Source organism: Mus musculus, chromosome 12, assembly GCF_000001635.26.
Source record: "Mus musculus strain C57BL/6J chromosome 12, GRCm38.p6 C57BL/6J".
In the NCBI taxonomy this organism is placed as follows: domain Eukaryota; kingdom Metazoa; phylum Chordata; class Mammalia; order Rodentia; family Muridae; genus Mus; species Mus musculus.
Window position 1 is genome coordinate 115,624,341 of NC_000078.6, and position 15,853 is coordinate 115,640,193.

Here is a 15,853-nt window from a genome sequence, read left to right on the forward strand (position 1 = left end):
ACAGAAGACACACAGTCCCCTCCACACCCACAGCATCTCTCTGCTGACCATTCTTGGCCCCATTGTGCCCCCTGCTGGTCCAGAACTCAACTGCAAGTAGACTTCTCATAAAGTTGCCCAGTCTGACTTGAGCAGTATGGTTACCCTGAAGAGTGTGCTTACTTGGTTCAACCTCAGGAAAAAATGGCTCTTGTTTATCTGGAGATGGCTGGTGTCTCAGTGTCGGAATTTAAGTTGTTTCTACATTATCCTCAGTATTTCTTTCAAAGTCACCCTCTTTCCTAGTGGCAGTTGGATACAACTCTAGCAGTCCCAATTTGTAATAAGGTCTAAACAAGAGAGATCAGGGTCTTTGTTGTCTTCATCAGGCTGTACCTTGGCCAGAGCAGCTGAGGGCAGCAGTACAATGATGAGTCTTGAGCTCTTATATATTGCCCCCATGTATCCATGTAGGAATTACTGGAGTAGTCACATACAACAAAATGAGGAAGAACCACTGTGGTACTCACAGAAAAATTAACAGCCCAAAATAAATTCACATTAACAAGGAAGTAGAAATCAAGCAACTGTGTTCTTCAACTCAATCTGTTTCTCAACCTGCATGTGCATCCATTTAATGGGGTGAGTTCATAGGGGACATCCCCATGATAGAGAACCTAATGGGCAGAGAATTTGTGTACTTATAAAGCTTTATCTCTACCAGAATAGCTTTCCAATCCAGTGTCCTCTTATTTCCACTTGGTTGATTCCTGCCCTCAGTTTGATTATTTCTTCCATTTGCTTCCTTTTGTTCTAGAGCTTCTAGGTGTGCTGTCAGGCTTTTAGTGTATGCTCTCTCTAGTTTATTTTGGAGTCACTAGGGCTATGAGTTTTTGTTATATCCACTCCAGTAGTGACAAGCACGACAGGCCTCAAAAACCTGGGCACTGTTCCAAGGCAAAAAATTCATAGAAACTTAGTCTCCTGGAACCGTGATATCCTATATAAAGAATGCTCCAATGTCCTTGCTTTAGTTGGTACACAGATCTGTGTACTTTCCCTTAACATTGCTTTCTTACAAGTGCTCCTAAGGATTGCTATTTTGACATATAGCTAAGTTAGATTCTAGGCAGTCCTTGATCCAACCTTGGGCATGGATAGCTAAATCACTGTCCTACACAGGAATTTACCATTATCTAGGAAGAAGGAAGTTTATGACCTAAAGAGGAACCAGAGTAGATACTGAGAACTATAGGTAGCTGAGTCACACCCATACACAACAAGTATTCACAATGGCCTAGGGGGAAGGTGGACTATACAATAGACTAGAGTAGGAACTATGGCAAGGGCACGAAGCCCTTGCCCCTGGCTTCCAAGATTAAGTGGACCTTAGGTGGAGATGTTTTTGATACCAGTTGTTAACATTGAGTTTTACCCCAGTTGGTTACTGCCAGTTCTTCCATATTTGTATTTACTTGTTTTGTGTAAGAATCCAGTAACTCTTTGTACCTTGCCGGTGTGTCACCCAACTTCCCTATTTTCTTCTGTAAAAAAGTTTGATGCTCGATTTGAAAAATTACGTTCAGATCCACACACCCTTGTGTTGAGTCTGTCTGTCAGTTCCCACCAACTCCTTGCCCATCTGGTCCAGAGACTCATTCCATGCAGACAAGGGACCTAGAGGGTCTGTGGCAAGTTTTCTTCTTAGGACTGCCTTCATTGTGTCCCATAAGTTTGGGTATGCTGTGGCTTCATTTTCATTACTCTCTAAAAAGTCTTTAATTTCTTTCTTTATTTCTTCCTTGACCAATGTACCACTGAGTTGAGTGTTGTTCAGTTTCCACATGAATGTTGGCTTTCTATTATTTATGTTGTTATTGAAGATCAGTCTTAGTCTGTGGTGATCTAATAGGATGCATGGGATAATTTCAATTTTTTTGTATCTGTTGAGGCCTGTTTTCTGACCAATTATACAGTCAATTTTGGAGGAGGTACCATGAGGTGCTGAGAAGAAGGTATATCCTTTGTTTTAGGATAAAATGTTTTATAGATATCTGTTAAATCCATTTGTTTCATAACTTCTGTTAGTGTCCATGTGACTCTGTTTATTTTCTTTTTCCCGGATCTTTCCATTGGTGAGAGTGGAGTGTTGAAATCTCCCGCTATTATTGTTTGAGGTGTAATGTGTGCTTTGAGATTTACTAAAGTTTCTTTAATGAATGTGTGTAGCCTCCCATAAGCCTGAAGCAGGCTGATCCAGGATTGATCTTGTTGCCACTAAGGAGATCACCTGGGGTGGAGCCTGCCTCCCTGCATCACTCTATTGTTCTGCCACTGCCACTGCTGCTACCTGCTGCCTTGCTGTTCCTGAGCCTACATGTGGTCACCTGAAGCTGGGCTCCAAGGATGATTTGGTGGGAATGGGCTTTCCCCCTCTCCTTTATAAAGCTTGTTCACCTTTAAAAAATTGAACCTTGATCATACTACTTGTCTTGGTTCCATCTTTCTCTTGTTGCTTATTTTCCATCTCTTTCGATTCCAAGATGCCTGCCAGGCTGGAACCCGGACATGAGAGCCACAGGCCAACCCCAACAAATGTGGCTGACATTGCATTTGGAGCATAGATATTTAGAATTCATATTTAGAAATCATTTTGGTAGATTTTACCTTTGATGAGTCTGAAGTGCCCCTCCTTGTCTTTTTTGATAACTTTGCATTGGAAATCGATTTTATTCGATACTAGAATGGCTACTCCAGCTTGTTTCTTTGGACCATTTACTTGGGAAATTGTTTTCCAGCCTTTTACTCTGAGGTAGTGTCTGTCTTTTTCCCTGAGGTGGGTTCCTGTAAGCAGCAAAAAGTTGGGTCCTATTTGTGTAACCAGTCTGTTAGTCTATGTCTTTTTATTGGAGAATTGAGTTCATTGATGTTAAGAGAAATCAAAGAAAAGTAATTATTGCTTCCTGTCATTTTTGTTGTTAAAGTTGGGAATCTGTTCTCGTGGTTGTCTTCTTTTAGTTTTGTTAAAGGATTAATTTCTTGCTTTTTCTAGGGTGTAGTTTCCATCTTTGTGTTGGTGTTTTCCCTTTATTATCCTTTGAAGGGCTGGATTCCTAGGAAGATATTGTGTGAATTTGGTTTTGTCATGGAATACTTTGGTTTCTCCATCTATGGTAATTGAGAGTTTGGCTAGGTATAGTAGCCTGGGCTGGCATTTGTTTTCTATTAGTGTCTGTATAACATCTGTTGAGGATCTTCTGGCTTTCATAGCCTCTGGTGAGAAGTCTGGAGTAATTCTAATAGGTCTGCCTTTATATGTTACTTGGCCTTTTTCCCTTACTGCTTTTAATATTCTGTCTTTATTTAGTGCATTTGTTGTTCTGATTATTATGTGTCGGGAGGAATTTCTTTTCTTGTTTAGTCTATTTGGAGTTCTGTAGGCTTCTTGTATATTCATGGGCACCTCTTTCTTTAAGTTATGGAAGTTTTCTTCTCTAATTTTGTTGAAGATATTTGCTGGCCCTTTAAGTTGAAAACCTTCATTCTCATCTACTCCTATTATTCGTAGGTTTGGTCTTCTCATTGTGTCCTGGACTTCCTGGATGTTTTGAGTTAGGATCTTTTTTGCATTTTGCATTTTCTTTGATAGTTGTGTCCATGTTCCCTATGGAATCTTCTGTACCTGAGATTCTCTGTTCCATCTCTTGTATTCTGTTGGTGATGCTCACTCATACCTATGGTTCCTGATTTCTTTCCTAGGGTTTCTATCTCCAGAGTTGACTCCCTTTGGGTTTTCTTCATTATTTCTCCTTCCATTTTTAGATCTTGGATGGGTTTGATCAATTCCATTGCCTGTCTGGTTGTGTTTTTCTGCAATTCTTTAAGGGATTTTTGTGTTTCTTCTACCTGTTTAGCAGTAGTCTCCTGTAATTCCTTGAGGGTTTTTGTGCTTCATCTTTAAGGGCCTCTACCGCTTTAGCACTATTCAGCTTGTATTTCTTTAAGTGAGTTATTTTTGCCCTTCTTTAAATCTTCTACCACCATCATGAGATATGATTTTAAATACATGTCTTGCTTTTCAGGTGTGCTGGGGTATTCAGGACTCATTGAGGTGGGAATACTGGGTTTTGATGGTGCCCAGTGTTCTTGTTTTTTGTTAGTAAGATCCTTATGTTTGCCTTTCACCATCTGGAAATCTCTGGTGTTAATGATCAAGCTGTCTCTGGTTGGAGCTTGATCCTCCTGTGATTCTGTTAGCCTCTGTCAGCACTCCTGGGAGTCCAACTCTCACCTGAGTTACAGTGGTCAGAGCACTCTCTGCAGGAAAGCTCTACTGTTGGAGGGCAGGTGTCCAGTAGTCTGGAGCTCTGATCCACCTCCTGAGTTCTGGGGTCAAAACCCTCCCTGTAGGATGACTCTCCTCTGGCAAGAAATATGCCCAGGGGTCAGGGTCTCAGCTCTGCCTCCTGGCTGAGGATGAAGGCCTGAGGGGACCCTTACCAAGAAGCTCTGTTGCTTCTATCACCCACATGCTCTCAGGTGATCAGGAGGTCCTGGGTGTGCTAGGGGTCCTGTGGCATGGAGAGTCCTCTGGTGCCCTAGATGCCCTCGGCCAGGTTCACACAGAAGATGGTGGGGCTGGCACTGACCTGAATGGATCCCAGCCTCTGGTTGGGCTGGGTTACTTTGTCCCTGTTCCTGCTGGCACAAGCCCCTCTGTGATTCTTTGAAGCTGATGTTGCGTTCCACTCACCTGTGTTCCCAAGGTTATCCTGAGATCCTGCAGCATGGAGAACACCCTGCAGCCCTTAGCAGACTCCTCTTGGCTCAAAGATGGTGGGGGTGGCCCCGATCCGAATGGATCCCAGCCTCTGGTCTGGTGGGGTTCTTCCATCCCTGTTCCTTCTGGCACAAGACTTTCTGCTATTCTTTGAAGCTGATATTGCCTTCCATTCACCCGTGATCCTGAGGTGATCCCTGGGTTCTGAGGTGTGGGGAGAACTCTGGAGTTCTTAGTGGCCTCCGCTGGCCTCAGAAGGAAGATAATGTTCAACCTTTTCAAGGCCGGGAAAGGCCTACTCGAATCTGAGAAGGCTACAATACTGTTCCAATAAACAAACAGTTGGATATCACTGTGATATTTCAAAGGTAAATTTGTTAACATATGATGTAGGAAAAACTGGTGATCCAGACAATGATCCAGTCCCAAATTTCCAGTCCCACATGGAGCAATTTTTACAACCCAAGGCATTAAAAGTTTGCATTTAAACTAAGATGATAGTTGGGTATAATTGCACACATCTGTAATTCTAGCATTTGAGAAGCACGCAAGATCTGTGCTGATCACTGCTAAGCAAGTTGGAGGCCAGCCCAGCCCAGGTTACATGATCTCCTGTCTGTGCTAGAAAATTACTTTGTAATGGCTGGGTCTTATAATGCCATTCAGTGCTTGCATGCTGCTATGGGATAAAGGCAATGATGGTCTTACCCAGCTGTGAATTCTGATCTATATCACCAACACAAATCATAATAGCAATGGGATATAGGAGATGGGTTGGAAGGAGGAAGGGGAAGGGAGAAATGAATTAATACTATTTTTTTCTTGCTTGTTCTTTTCAAGACATGTTTTCCCTGTGGCCCTTTCTGTCATGGAATTCACAGAGACCAGGATGGCCTCAAACTCAGATCTACATGCCTCTGCCTCCTATGTGATGGGATTAAACAGTTGCCTTTGTCTATGCTGACGCAGCCACCACCACCACTGGAAAGAAAAAAAATTAAAATCAATATCACCCAACTAACCATATCATGGAACTCTATGCTAATATTATAGTGTAAGGAAAGCTTTTCAATTATGGATGAATAAATAAACATCAAAATGTCCTTCTCCAATCAGAGGCTAAATTTCTGAAAGTCCTTAAAATCTAGCAATAACAAAGACAGAGAAAACATAGTAACTGGAGATTAGGCAAAATAGGACAAAACATTCATGTTAAAAACAAAACAGTAAACATCCTAGAAAACACTTCCAATCTTATGGTTTAGCTTTTTCATATCCTTCATTGGCCCTCTATGCTAAAGGCTTGATTGCCAACCTGTGAGTGCTATTGGAGGTGGGAAGGTTTTAGGATATAGGGCCTAGTGAGTGGAAGGATGTTATAGCAATGAGAGGGCCCTGACCATAAAAGAACACTGCGGCCTCTGATTCTTACTCATTTTCTTTTTTGAAGTAGACAGCCTTCCTCCACCTTCTGCCACAAATATGATATACTATGCCAAGAAAACCCCGAACAAGCATGGGTAAAACTGGACCAAAAGCCTTTCTCTCATTTTCCACTCCACCTATACTTTATATGCCCAATCATCAGCTCTCCTTTATTTTACAAATTAAGGTGGGAAGAAGGTTTACCTGAAATCTCCTGAGTACTGAACTCCTTCCTTGTTTACACACCTCACGGGAGAAAGGAATTAATCTCAAATATAATTGGCCCTAACACTATGCACAACATGGAGGCTTCCCCAGCATGGAGAGCAGAAAACGGTGGCCAGCAGAGACGATAGGAGTCAGCGATGTGAGGGAAGGAGCCAAGCACTAAGGTCAGAGGAATCTATCACCTGACCTGCTAGGAATCAGACAACTTCTATGACTTAGACTAATAATGAGCCCATTGCTGCTGTGTGGACATATTAAAATCAGCTTCTTTATTCATACAAGCTTCATAAAACAAGGACAGACTGATGAACCCTGATTATCCAAGTGGTACAGAATGTATGTTTGATTTGTCGTTACAAGTCCAAGAATAAAATTTAAATCAAAACTAGAAAATACAAACAGAAGAGATTGTTCTTAATGTTATTAGTCCTATAACTCAAAATGACTCCTCCAAATCTAACACATTTGTTATATGGTAGCCCAAATTTGGGCTGCTAATTTTTGTTGTTTGAAAGCACTCCAGACCAAAAATTAAATCTGAGCCAGTCTTTTTATGAATAGCAAATACTAATACTGTATTTCTTTCACTATATGCTTCACCATCTACACATGTTAAGTAGGAAAAGTTTATTTTAGTTTATCGTATTTACTGAGATCTATTCTTCAAAGGGTGAACCATGCAAGAACTCCTATTTTAAAAGTACTTTTTCAAAGAACTCTCAGCCTATAATAAAATGCCACTTTGAATCTGTAATCTATTCTCTGGCCATCCTGTTTGGCAATTGTCTTTGTTGGCCCTGCACCAATTATATTGTCTGAGCTAGCTCGGTGGCAGATACCCTAAGGAGTTTCCTGAAGCAATGGCTTCATCTAACTTTGTGTTTATCTCACCATTGCCAAGAGCCATCTAGGAGAAGCTAAAAACTAGCAGGTGATTTTCCTCATATGATTGCCCCAGGGACTGTAAAGCATGATCACCTTGCTTCTTTTGGCAAGGCCAGGGAGACTATATTTGATGAAAGATTACTGCTATTAGTAGGTTTTCCTGTTATTATTGAATATTTATATAATCACTTGTTATTTGCCCACACTTTTCAGGAGATTACAGAAGAAAAATGAAGATGTGCTGTCTCAACTTGAGGCTGTATAGACAAAGAGATGATTTCTTAATTTTTAGTGATGATCCTATCAGAATTCCTATGATAATATAAGAAGGTGAACTCCAGAAAATCAAATAACCCCATTAAAAATGGGGCTCAGAGCTAAACAAAGAATTCTAACCTGAGGAATACAGAATGGCCGAGAAGCACCTGAAAAAAATGTTCAGCATCCTTAATCATCAGGGAAATGAAAACCAAAACAACCCTGAGATTCCACCTCACATCAGTTAGAATGGCTAAGATCAAAAATTCAGGTGACAGCAGATGCTGGCAAGGATGTGGAGAAAGAGGAACACTCCTCCATTGTTGGTGGGATTGTAAGGTTGTACAACCACTCTGGAAATCAGTCTGGCAGGTCCTCAGAAAATTGGACATAGTACTAGCAGAGGATCCCGGAATAACACTCTTGGGCATATATCCAGAAGATGTTCCAACTAGTAAGAAAGACACATGTTCCCCTATGTTCATAGCATTATTTATAATAGCCAGAAGCTGGAAAGAACTCAGATGCCCCTCAACAGAGGAATGGGTACAAAAAATTTGGTACATTTACATAATGGAGTACTACTCAGCTATTAAAAGGAATGAATTTATGAAATTCCTAGGCAAATGGATGGACCTGGAGGGCATCATCCTGAGTGAGGTAACCCAATCACAAAAGAACTCAAATGATATGTACTCACTGATAAGTAGATATTAGCCAAGAAACTTAGAATACCCAAGATATAAGATACAATTTGTGAAACACATGAAACTCAAGAAGAACGAAGACCAAAGTGTGGACCCATTGCCCCTTCTTAGAATTGGGAACAAAACACCCATGGAAGGAGTTATAGAGACAAAGTTAGGAGCTGAGACAAAAGGATAGACCATCTAGAGACTGCCATATCCAGAGATCCATCCCATAATCAGCTTCCAAATGCTGACACCATTGCCTACACTAGCAAGATCTTGCTGAAAGAACCCGGATATAGCTTTCTCTTGTGAGACAATGCCGGGGCCTAGCAAACACAGAAGTGGATACTCACAGACAGCTATTGGATGGATCACAGGGTCCACAATGGAGGAGGTAGAGAAAGTACCCAAGGAGCTAAAGGGATCTGCAACCCTATAGGTGGAACAATATTATGAACTAACCAGTACGCTGGAGCTCTTGACTCTAGCTGCATATGTATCAAAAGATGGCCTAGTTGGCCATCACTGGAAAAACAGGCTCATTGGACATGCAAACTTTATATGCCCCAGTACAGGGGAAAGCAAGGGCCAAAAAGTGGGAGTGGGTGGGTAGGGGATGGGGGGGTTATGGGGGATTTTGGGGATAGCATTTGAAATGTAAATGAGGAAAATACCTAATAAAGATATTTTTAAAAGATTTCTTTATTATTATATCTCAGTACACTCTAGCTGTCTTTAGACACTCCAGAAGAGTGCATTAGATCTCATTGAAGATGGTTATGAGCCAACATGATTGTGGGATTTGAACTCAGGGCCTTTGAATGTGTAGTCAATGCTCTTAACTCCTGAGCCATCCCTCCACCTCAGCTATTAAAAGCAAGGGTATAATGAATTTTGCAAACAAATGTATGGAACTATTGAATATCATCCTTGCATCCAGTGCTCCTGCTCTCTAGGCTTTCCATCTATAAGATTCCATCAGTTTGTGTTTACTCTATTGTTTCTAATTCCATTTTTAAATCTTATACATTTTAATTATTACCTTCACCTGTATATTTGTATTTTCCTGTATTTCTTAAGGGATTTATTCATCTCCTAATTGAAGGCCTCCATCATCTTTATAAGATTGGATTTAAGGTCATTTTCTTGTATTATGATTGTGTTAGGATATCCAGGGCATGCTGTAGTTGGTTAACTATGCTTTGGAGGTGTCAGGTTGCCCTCGATTTGTTGGTGCTCTTTCAAGTGTCTTTAGCAATATAGACTGCATTTATCCTAAATCTTCTTGTAGTCAGGATTGAGAGGAAGATGAGCCTCAATGGTCCTGGTATGATAGACTCTGATGGATATCTTTGTTCTGTATGTTTCCTGGCCTGCAGTTCTGTATGATTCAGGAACATCAGATTAATGAACATGGGCAAAGAGGTGGCAGGAGTTTGTATGTCCCTCTGTATGGGAGAGACACTAGCTGTGACACAGTACTTTGGGGATATGCAATCTGAAGAGGTAACTCCTATATCCAGAAACACCCCTAGTGGAGCAATAGGATTCCAACCCACCTACAAAACTTTCAACCCAAAACTTTTCCTGTCTACAAGAAATACAGGGACAAAGATAGGAAAATGGCCAACATACTGGCCAAACTAGAGGCTAATCCATGGGCAAGCACCAATCCCTGACACTGTTAATGGTTCCCTTTTTATGCTTTCAGATAGGTGTGTCTCATAATTATCCTCTGAGATGCTCCACCTAGCAACTGTCTGAAACAGATGCAGAGAGACCCATAGCCAAACATTGGATGGAACTATGGGAGTCTTGTGGAGGAGTTGGGAGAAGAATTGAGGGATCTGGAAGAGATAGAAACTCCCAAGGAACATTAAGAGAGCAAAGTAACACAGATGCTTGGGGGAATCTCAGAGACTAAATCACCAAGAAAATCTCATACATGGACTAGAACTAGGATCCCTGAACTTATGAAGCAGATGTGAAGCTCAGTCTTCCTGGGACTCTCCCAATGACCAAAATGGGGGCGGTCTGTAAAGCTGTTGCCTTCCTGTGGATCATGTTCTCCAAACTTGTCTGCCTTTTCTGGCTGCATTGAGAAAGAATGTGCCTAGTACTGAAGACTCTTGATGTGCAAGGTAGGGGGATACCTAGAAAGGGGAGGGCTTCACCCTCTCAGAGGAGAAGGGGATACAGGAGAGAAGGTTTGAAAGGGGACTGGAGGATATAAAGTGAACAAATAAAAATATCAACAAAAAACACTAAAATTTAATGTTCAAATTTGACCTCAGTGTGAGGAGAATAAGCAAGAATATAAATGATAACAAATAAGAAGGAGGAGGAGGAGGAGGATGAGGAGGAGGAGGAGGAAGAGGAGGAGGAGGAAGATGAGGAGGAGGAGAAGGAAAGAAAGAGAGAGAAAGAAAGAGAGAAAGAACGAGAGAGATAAAGAAAGAAAGAAAGAAAGAAAGAAAGAAAGAAAGAAAGAAAGAAAGAAAGAAAGGAAGGAAGGAAGGAAGGAAGGAAGGAAGGAAGGAAGGAAGGAAGGAAGGAAGGAAGGAAGGAAGGAAGGAAGGAAGGAAGGAAGGAAGGAAGAAAGAAAGAAAGAAAGAAAGAAAGAAAGAAAGAAAGAAAGAAAGAAAGAAAGAAAGAAAGAAAGAAAGAAAGAAAGAAAGAAAGAAAGAAAGAAAGAAAAGACAGGAAGGAAGAAAGAGAGGAAGGAAGGAAGGAAGGAAGGAAGGAAGGAAGGAAGGAAGGAAGGAAGGAAGGAAGGAAGGAAGGAAGGAAGGAAGGGAGAAGCTGTGAGAGTAGAAATGGACCACTAGGGTTCCAGGAATTTAAGTAAATGATGTAATGAAATACAGATAAAATGAATGCAGAGAATGCATAGAAATAAGGCAGAATGGTTCAAACATGAAATGGTGCTGGGAAAAGGAGAATAAGACAAGTGTGTAGGATAAATCAAAGTTAAGTGTTATAAGAAAGGTAAGATGAAATCTAGGATCATTCAATGCAACTAAAAACAAAAATATAGAGGATATAAAATGTATGTAGCATACATACATACAAACCAGGGATCCTGGGAGTAAAACAAAGTGCATTATGGAGTAAAAAGAGACAAATATTATAATTTTATTTATTTGACAAACTGTTTGAGAAATAATGAACAGTTCATAGCTGCCTAGTATACATTTAGGAATATTTATGTGATGATAGAGTAATTTAATGTTCAGATTATCATAGCAGTTATGGATATGCTGATACAGTGGCTTTATCAATATTATTACATTTAATGAAAATCTATGAAACTTCAGAAACTTTTATACATGAGTGATTATTGCAGCATTAACACAACTAACGTATGTAAATAAACTGTGTATGGGTCAACAGAAGATTGCATCAAGAAGACATGAATATATATGGCATACATTTTAATATATATAAATCTTTGAAGTGTTTAACAAAGAATCTTCACTGCGTTTGAACATGGAAACATTACATATCAATCACAATACATAAATGTAAGTTAAGATAGAAAACAACAGAAGATACACAGTCCCCTCCACACCCACAGCATCTCTCTGCTGAAGATTCTTGGCCCCATTTTGCCCAGAACTCACCTGCAAGTAGATTTCTCATAAAGTTGCCCAGTCTGACTTGAGTAGTAAGATTCCCCTAAAAGGAGTGTGCATACTTGGTTCAGCCTCAGGGAAAAATGTCTCTTGTTCATCTGGAGATGACTGGTGTCTCAGTGTCTGGATTTGAGTTGTTGTTACCTTATCCTCAATAATTCTTTTTAAGTCACCCTCTTTCCTAGTGGCAGAAGGATACTACTCTAGCAGTCCCAATTTGTAATAAGGTGTAAACAACAGAGATCAGGTTCATTGTTGCCTTCCTCAGGCTCTACCTTGATCACAGCAGCTGAGGGCAGCAGTAGAGTGATGAGTCTTGAGCTATTATATATTGCCCCATGTATCGATGTGGGAATTACTGGAGTAGTCACTTACAACAAAATAAGGAAGAACCACCGTGGTACTCACAGAAAAATTAACAACCCCCCAAAAATTCACATTGACAAGGAAGTAGAAATCAAACAACTGTATTCTTCAACTCAATCTGTTTCTCAACCTGCATGTGCATCCATTTAATGGGGTGAGGGTAGAAAGGAAATCCCCATGATAGAGAACCTCATGGACAGAGAATCTGTGTACTTATAAAGCTTTATCTCTACCAGAATAGCTTTCCAATCCAGGGTCCTCTTATTTCTGGGCAAGGCATGTAAATAGTAAAGCTGTTTAGAAGTTGATGTATCACGAATGGAGGGTAGATTTGGAGTGTTAACTGAGGATTGAGAGAAACCAATCCCACTGTTTAGGACTTTGTGTACATATGTACTTAACTATCTGAAGTATATTTAAACATATTAAAAATACATCTTTTGTGGATTCAGAATATTCATATATATTGTACTTTAACTTCTGTTTCATGAATTAGATGCACATAATATTGCAGGATAGAAGGAACACCAGTAAAATGTATGTTTTATCTTACATTCCTGGTCAGAATTTATGTGATATCTTATGAATTGTCAGTTTACATGGCCGCAGCATCAAAGCATCAGGGACTGCTTCCATACAGGAAGATTTATCCCTACAATACAGGGTTCTAAATGGTTGTGTCTTGGCATTTCATAAACCCTGAGGTGCTGGATAATGTCTATAATGCTGTACTTCATATTCCATCATATGTGATGCTGATGGCTCTCATAGGTTGCAATGCACAGGAGTGTACACCTACTTAAGTTCTAAGGATGTACATAGACATCCTCCTCATATAATGTCCTCCATTAAAAATGTCCAAATTCTGTAAGATGGTAAATAAATAATATGAGTTTAGTCTACCAAGTTTAACTAATATGAAGATCAAAATACTTGCTGATCTGGTACAATGTCTATGCAGGAGTTTTCCTTGACTAAATGGACACATGGATTTGTACCTTTTTTTAATATTTTTCCACTTTCAGTATGAATGCTATGCACTCCATGATAAGTGTGTACTCACCCAGAAGCTCACCATACCCATTATACAATTCACACACCTCATGAAGCTCAAGAAGAAAGACTACAGCATACATACTTTGATCTTTCTCAGAAGGGAGATCCAAACAACCATGTGAGGAGATACAAATACAAATTTTGGAGAAGAACCTGAAGGAAAACTCATCCAGTGACTGCCTCACCAGGGGCTCCATCCCATATACAGTAAACAAACCCAGACACTATCATGGATTCCCACAGGTGCTTGATGACAAGAACCTAATATAGCTGTCTCCTGAGAGGCTCTACCAGTGGCTGAAAAATACAGAAGTGGAGGCTCACAGCCATCCACTGGACTGAGCACAGGATCCCCAATGGAGGAGCTAGAGAAAGGACCCTAGAGCTGAAGGGGTTTGCAGCCCCATAGGAGGAACATCAATATGAACCAATCAGTATGCCCAGAGCTCCCAGGGACTAAATCACCAACCAAAGAGTACACAATAGGGACTCAAGACTTCAGCTGCATATGTAGCAGAGGATGACCTTGTGGGACATCAATGAGAGGAGAGTCCCTTGGATTTGTGAAGGCTCAGTGCCCCATTCAAGGGGAATGCCAGCACAGGGAAGCAGGAATGGGTGGATTAGTGAGCATCAGTAAGAGGGATAAAATGGTGTGTGTCGGGGGAGGAGGGCTAAGAGGAAATGTGGAAAGGGGATAAAATTTGAAATAAAAAAAAATCTAATGAAAACAGACAAACAAGGACTGCCTTTTTTCACCAGTTTTCACCACAGGGAGTCATAAAGAAGGCCTTTGTCTATAGATCCCTGTCTAATCTCCCATACAAGGCCTCTCTGTGCTCCCAGCCAAATCTGCCACCAAGTCAAGCCCAAACCAAGAACTCCACCCAACAGAACGCAGCTGGAGCTCCCCTCTTTTTCCCCTCAGCCCCGGGCCAGATACAGCCTGTGGATCCCCAGTCCATTCTCAGCATTTCTAAGGCATCTAAGCACCTAGGTATACAAGAACCAGATGAGAACCAGGTGTACCCGGTCTCCTTGAAGGCCCAGGGACCCCTGAGCCAGCCCTAGCTGTCTCAAAGACCTCAGACTGTGCTTCCCCATCTCTGGGGCCATGTCCCACGGCTTCCCATAGCCCAACACACAACCAGCACCAGCGTGGGGTTAAACACACTGAAATTTCAGTTTCCTGCCTTCTGAAGAGGCCTGGGCCCTTTGGCAAATTGGATGCAGGACCTCATAAATCCTACAGGGGGCCATGTATTTGATTCTTCAGATGTAAAAATTGTGGCATGTACAGGACATACAGCAGCAGTAAATAGAGAGGTAATACTATACCAAGTGTGACAGCAACAGTGATGCTTAGTTGTAGGAGTACAGGCTAAGAAACAAACAACCCTGCAACTGTCTTAGTAGATCTCTTACTGCTTAAGCTGCATCAAAATATAGAGGTTCTGCTCTTTCTAAATTAATAATTTCTTGGTGTAATTTTAAAAAGTCTAAATTTAAATTTGCATGATTCCAAACATCGTGCATGTGGGATTTCACACTATATAAACTATATATATATAGTATCATTAAAATTTTTTAACATGGCACAAATCACTTGAAAATTAGCATGATATCTAAATATAATTTGCATTTTAATGCCTGTATTTCTTCCCTGAGGAAGTTAACTACCTCAAGTAGGTCAACTAATTCTCTTGAATCTTATAATCTCTATCTTCCTGAGTATGCAATGCCATGGAAAGATTTCTGGATAAATAATTTACAAAATGAGATGATTGAACACTTTGGGATAGGGTAATAGCAGCTGAAGTAGCAGTGACTATTAAAGCAATCAAAGCTACAACACCTGCCATAATAAACCAGTCACACATTTAGGCCTGGCCAACACCCTTGTTAACTCTTCAATTACCTGTAAACCCTTATCATCAAACCAATCTCCAGTAATATTTACAGGAACCATCAAAAATGCAGGTTGCTGTAAAATTATTACAGAATGCTTAGAATAAGCTTTAAAACACAATTAATCAAATTACAACTAACACAATATACGTTAAAAGTATTATTTTCAGAAGTTAGAATACTGATAATATTTCCTACTAACAGGACATAAGGCAAATGAACACATGTTGCAATAGGCCCTTCCATAATAAGCTGGACTTGATCTTTCAGGCTCAGCACTCACATCATCTAAGGCAGCACCCAACTTCCATACATGTCCTTGCTGATAACCTGTATGAGTCCCTCAGAGCCCAGCAGACATAGCTGATGAGGAGAGGATAGGTGGGGACAGGGGACTACAGCAAAATTAGTCATACTAGCCACTCCTCTATATTCCAACCAGTCCAAAATCTTTAAGTCCTATGGGGCTGAAAAAGCCCAGGCTTATTTCCCACACATCATTTCCAGGGAATTATGATATTTGTCCATTTTCCTCATCTCACAAATCAGAAAATACTGTGGATCCTGGTATCTCTTACTCTCTAGGCCAGTGGGTAAGGTTACTTGAATGCAATTTTAAGCATCTTTGCATGAGTCAAACT

At 40.6% G+C, this 15,853-nt stretch overlaps 1 gene; it reads right to left on the reverse strand.

Moving 5' to 3' along the window:
- Positions 1-15,853, reverse strand: part of Igh (immunoglobulin heavy chain complex) — a 2,751,187-nt gene that overhangs the window by 2,365,573 nt on the left and 369,761 nt on the right.